The sequence below is a fragment of the Stegodyphus dumicola genome, chromosome 1, assembly GCF_044657685.1.
Source record: "Stegodyphus dumicola isolate Sdum_Otavi_A_Nest chromosome 1, ASM4465768v1".
Taxonomy (NCBI): Eukaryota; Metazoa; Arthropoda; class Arachnida; order Araneae; family Eresidae; genus Stegodyphus; species Stegodyphus dumicola.
Window position 1 is genome coordinate 140,814,134 of NC_140768.1, and position 5,469 is coordinate 140,819,602.

Sequence of the window (5,469 nt, forward strand, 5' to 3'; positions counted from 1 at the left end):
TGAATTCCAGATATTAAGACACTCTTCAAAATATATACACCTACTCCGCATACAAATATATATAGTTTTTGATCTGCCTTCGTGAACACTCGGGAAAACCGGTAAGTGTCGTTCTAGAATGTTCACCCTGCGTCTATGACACATCGTCAATGTCGCTAAATGTGCTATTTCGCGCCAAATAAGGCAACCCTTGCCTTTCTTTGTCGCTTTCTGGTAACAATAATCCCGCTTTGCGGGAAAGCTATCTTACCGCATTTCGTAACAATATTAATTTTTGTAATCGGAACTTATGATAAAATAAAGGTAGCTGAAAATGGATGGCCATTGTCTAATATAATATAGAAAAAATAAGCCCATTTTAAAATACATAGTTCTTCGTTACAATTAACTGCCAAATTTTGAGTTCTTAATCACGAATCTTCTTGGAAATATTTTCTTGGTTCAAGATCTATTTTTACTGGTCTTTATACTTGTAGAGTTTCTACTACGAAGACTTTACGCTTCATAGTAGAATTCATTTAATAATTTTAAATGATTAGACTAATAGATTAATCCAATTTTTTTTTAAATTTTGTATTCCTACTTTACGTTCCGCACAACGCATCTAGGAGGATTTAGGAATAACTCGTGACAAATTTCAGCAAATATATTAAGTGGTAATTAATCGTGTTTTTGACTCGCAGGTTTGTTTGCTTTTCCTAAAATATAACCCGTTTGCACACAGTTCAGTATTTGCTTTGTTCCAGCGAGCATCTGCTATCGTGAAGTTGAACGCTAGCACAAAATAGTACAACATTAAAGTGCTTGCCGTGAGTGAAGCAGAAATCAGTAATAAAGACGTTTCAAGTGCTGTGTAAAAGATTTCAAGTGCTGTGTAAAAGATTTCAAGTGCTGTGTAAAAGATTTCAAGTGCTGTGTAAAAGATTTCAAGTGCTGTGTAAAAGATAATGTTTTTCGCTGCTACAGATTTCGTTGATTATGAGCTCAAACTGGTCTGTCTTGGCAGTCTCGAACAAACGAGAACTTGAAAACGTTCGATAATTGTTGTTGGAAATAAATCACCTACATCTACAAGATGTTCGAGGAAATAATTGTTCTGATGGAAACAATTCAGGCATTCATTTGAGAATGGAAAAATCGAACTTTTGCGTGACAATATTTGATGCAACTGGTAGACACAAATCACGATTGTTTCTCTAAACTGATTGTCTTTAGATGCAAAATTTTTTCCTCTTATAATCCTCTTAACGAGCGTGCTAGCTGTGTGGGCATCTTCATGGTTTCTCCCTGTGTAACGTGTATACCTGCCAGTTTCCCTTAGAAAGTGTCCTCCACGAAGGTATTCCTCCTCTTGGGTAAGCTAGCCGTCGAGTGCTTTGCCCTAATCAAATAAACCAAAGCAAACTTACAATCCTTTTACAAAATGGAAGTCATCTCTTTCGTCTGAAAAGTTATCTCCACAGCAACACAAATTTCAGTTACCGAAACATTGACTTAAAACCATGTTGGTGACATTTTGTTTTGGAAAGGAATATTTTCCAACTAAAAACCGTTAATTTCTCATATTTTACAATGGCCTAATGGACGAACATCTAAAGAGAATTCAACGCGATAAGGAGGAAAACTTTTATGCGAGTTGCTGGCTTTTATTTCTTCTAACACAACTACGTATGATCACGCAATTCCATTCTCTACAAGACATCTGAAGCTACGAAACGTATCGTACTTCTCAACCAATCCTTATTCACCAGGTTGTCACTAGCGAATATTTTCTTCCGTGAAATATAATCTCAAAGGGTCATTACTTAACAGCAATTAAAATATTCAGAAAGCCGTAACGAGAGAACTAAACACTATTCTAAAAAATCAGAGCCAAGTTAATGAAACAGCTCTCTGAACGAGCGAATCGTTCTATAAACTTATAAGGGATTGTATATTATAGGCTAAGAGATAAGGAAGTTGTTTTCACAGTATTTTAAAAACTTGCTGCTTAAATGTGCACATAAAATTTATGTCTTTCAGTATTCCATTGGTAATGAGTTTTCTTATGTATCCCTAGGTTCTTTTTTTTTTAATATTAAGCTTTAGGGCCATGCTATAAGATACGGATTTCGTTTTATTTTTTTATCCCTGCTCTAAATTTAAATAAAGTAAATATCAGAAAAGATAGGCTTGGTTTTATTCATTTTCAACCTTTACACTGGTAGCCGCCCAGATGTAATAGTAGTTAGGAGAGTCGACTGCGATAACAAAGAACCCGGGGTTGAGTCCCGAAGATGACATAGTTGTAAGTGCCAGTCTCTTTATAGGCTGACCTATTAAATGCCTCCATAATAAGTAATTATCACTTCCGTTCCGGCCTTTGTAATGGTCAATGTCAGTGGCCTGCCACTGGTAAAAAAAAAAAAAAAAACTTTACACTGACTTTCTGGAAATTAGGTTTATTTTCCCAGCAAAAATCTAGTGTTAAGAATTAGAGTGCCATCACGCATAAAGATGAGTTTTCGTTTTCAAATGGCATATCCAAAGTCGATTCATGTAAAAAAATCAAAATTAAACTCACTGTAGTTTATTATTTTGTTAAACCTCAGATTCAGGTGAGCTAAATGCATCAGGCATGTAAACCTTTCATTAATTTTACATTTCTCGCTAGACTTCCTTTGTAGCTAAGATGGTGCATTTTCCGATAATCGGTTGCTTGTTTGCTAATATATTCAGATAGTTAGAAATGTTAAATTCTGTTTAATTATATTTTAAATATTCTCCTGGGAAACTTTCGATAGACCATCTCTCTTCATTGAAAAAGCATTTTGCTGAATAGTCAAAGTAAAGGCTGCAGGTGTCGTTAATATTTATTGAAATTCATCCTTCATAAAGTCAGTCACAAAAACTAATAAAATTTAAAAAATAAAAAGTGAATTTGCAAACTTTAAATAAGTTGATCTCGTATAAAAAAGATCAAATACCTAAATTAACTATTTTCAATGTTTTATGGCATTTTAAAACATAAGAGCCTTTTAATCGAAATTCTTTCATATTCCTATTACATATGTAGAGAACGACAAAAACCTCCCATTGTAACAAAGTATAATTTTTGTAAAATGTTATAAAACAAAATTTATCTTAACACTGATTATTAATATATCTCCAAAAACTAGCTTTCGAAAATATGACTAAAAGTGTTCTTTGGTTCCGTGTGATATGCATCGAAAGTTAAAGGTAAAGTGATAGGATAATGTACCCTATCCTCGCTAAGGAATCAACCTTTGCAAGTTTCAGCCTATTAGAATTTGTTCTTCCCTGTTGCAAACCCAAGATTTTAGAGATTATTGCCGGATAACAAACTGAATTAACCATTGGAATTCATATCCACCAGAAAATAGACCTATACTAATGACCCTCGTGAGAGTTTTGTTAGAGACTAGGTACCTGCTTGTAAAATTTCAATGTATTGTACTTAGCCAGAAAACTACAGAAGCGTTAAGAGAATATGAAGTGCCGCATGACATGTGTAAATCGAAATAAAAATATTACAGAAGTGGGATGCATACAAAATTGTGGCACAGTAGCAGAATGCTATCAATTACGATGTTGCGAATAATTTACGTTTCCCCACATGTAGTACAGCAATGTTACAAAATGGCAAAAACGCAAAATTAAATAGAACTATTTAATATACCAAAAGGTATTTTTTATAAAACTATCAAACAGTAGGAAAGTCTACAACATTCGCTACATTAAAACAAAAAGAGCAGTAAGAGAACTGCACGCTTAGTATTCAAAAGATCAATTTAATATTTATTCTAGAGTATTCGCTCTTCTTGAAAAATTAATCTTGATCTCGCAAATTGTTTATATATGTGGGATTGTATGCATAGAGAGCACAAGATAAGTGCTAACTAATCTTATTTATGAATTTACTAAGTTAGAAATAAAAGATGAAGTGAACATTATAGCTGGTAATAGATAAAATTACATAAGGATTCGATAACCTCACGACTTAGATCCGTCGACGAATAGTTATGTAATAATCAACAGTTAACAGTCTCTGCATTTGTCAAATCTCTGGCTGGATTTTCATACCTCAACTGGAAAATTATCCCTCCATCAATCTCCTGGAAGACAAGTAAACGCCATCTTGGCTTTATAGCCGTCTACCTGGTTCTTGAGACTCGTCTACGCTTCTCCATGGCCAGCAATCGTCAGCTTGGACTCGTCACATTCTAAACTAAACACGTCAGCCTAAATCCATGTTTGAGACTCCTGTGCGCTGGCTGCTTCTCGGATGATGTCAGACTCGCTCGCTATTCGGTAACTATATCCCACGTATATGAGAATATCTCGATCAGTGTCAGCAAAATTTTCAATAAACGATAGCATTTTCCCCACAAATAGATTTACCATTCGACTGCCATTTGGCACAGTGAAGCAACGACACATTTGTAGTTCAACACCATATAAAACATTTAGTCAATATGAAGCGACAGCAATGCATGCGATTTCAGTACCGTGAGATTACCGTACATTAAGGGAATGCGCGAGTCATTTTACTGGCGACGTTTTCATGGGTCTCGGGAAAGGAGCATTCTTCAGGTAGGGAAATAGATTCATTAGAATTTATTAGGGGATAATAAACTTATGTAATGGAGAGATCCTATTTACAAAACTTCCAACTCATATCAGAGTACGCAGCACTGAAACTGTTTACACAACATTTAATAATCAAGATTTCCTTGCATGTTAATCCACCAGTGGCCAAGTGGTGAAGTCCGTGAACGTCGGTTGTTTGACCCGAGTTCGATTTTAGGCTAGTAGACTGGCTACATGGCCGTTTTCTTATTTTTCCACGTGTAACGTTTAACACGAGTGAGTATTCATTAGAAAATACTCCGCTTAGGCATTCCACATATTAGCAAATAGACTTAGCATACTTTGCCATAATCGAATAACCCAAGTGTAACCCTTGCATATTATTTACAATACCATTAGCTTGTCCAAATTTTACCTCTGGTAACCTTGTTCGAGGAATAGGGAGTAACTTTTTTCATGATGGTTTACATCAAGTGTTGTAATATGGGTAATAAATAAAAATATTGCAACTCCTACAGAGGATATTTTAAGTCAAAATTTGCCTATTAAGAAATAAACTACTATAATAAAATCACAACTGATGGAGAGTTAGGTTTGATGGAGAAAAATAATTGCCGTATTAAAATAAAGTTCGGGATGAAATTTATGATTATCCTGATTACAACTGTTGCAAGAAGTATAATTTAACTACAAGATTAGAAATACGGAAAAATCTTAATTTTGAAACAAAGGGAAGAATCGTTTAATTAACTTCAAGCCTGATCGGTCTAGGGATTTGATCTGGCTGCTATTCCGTCGAGCTTAAGTTGGGTCCCGGAGAAGGCATGTGGGCACTCCGAACGCACGACCAGCCGAAAGTGATCCAGCGATATGGTCATA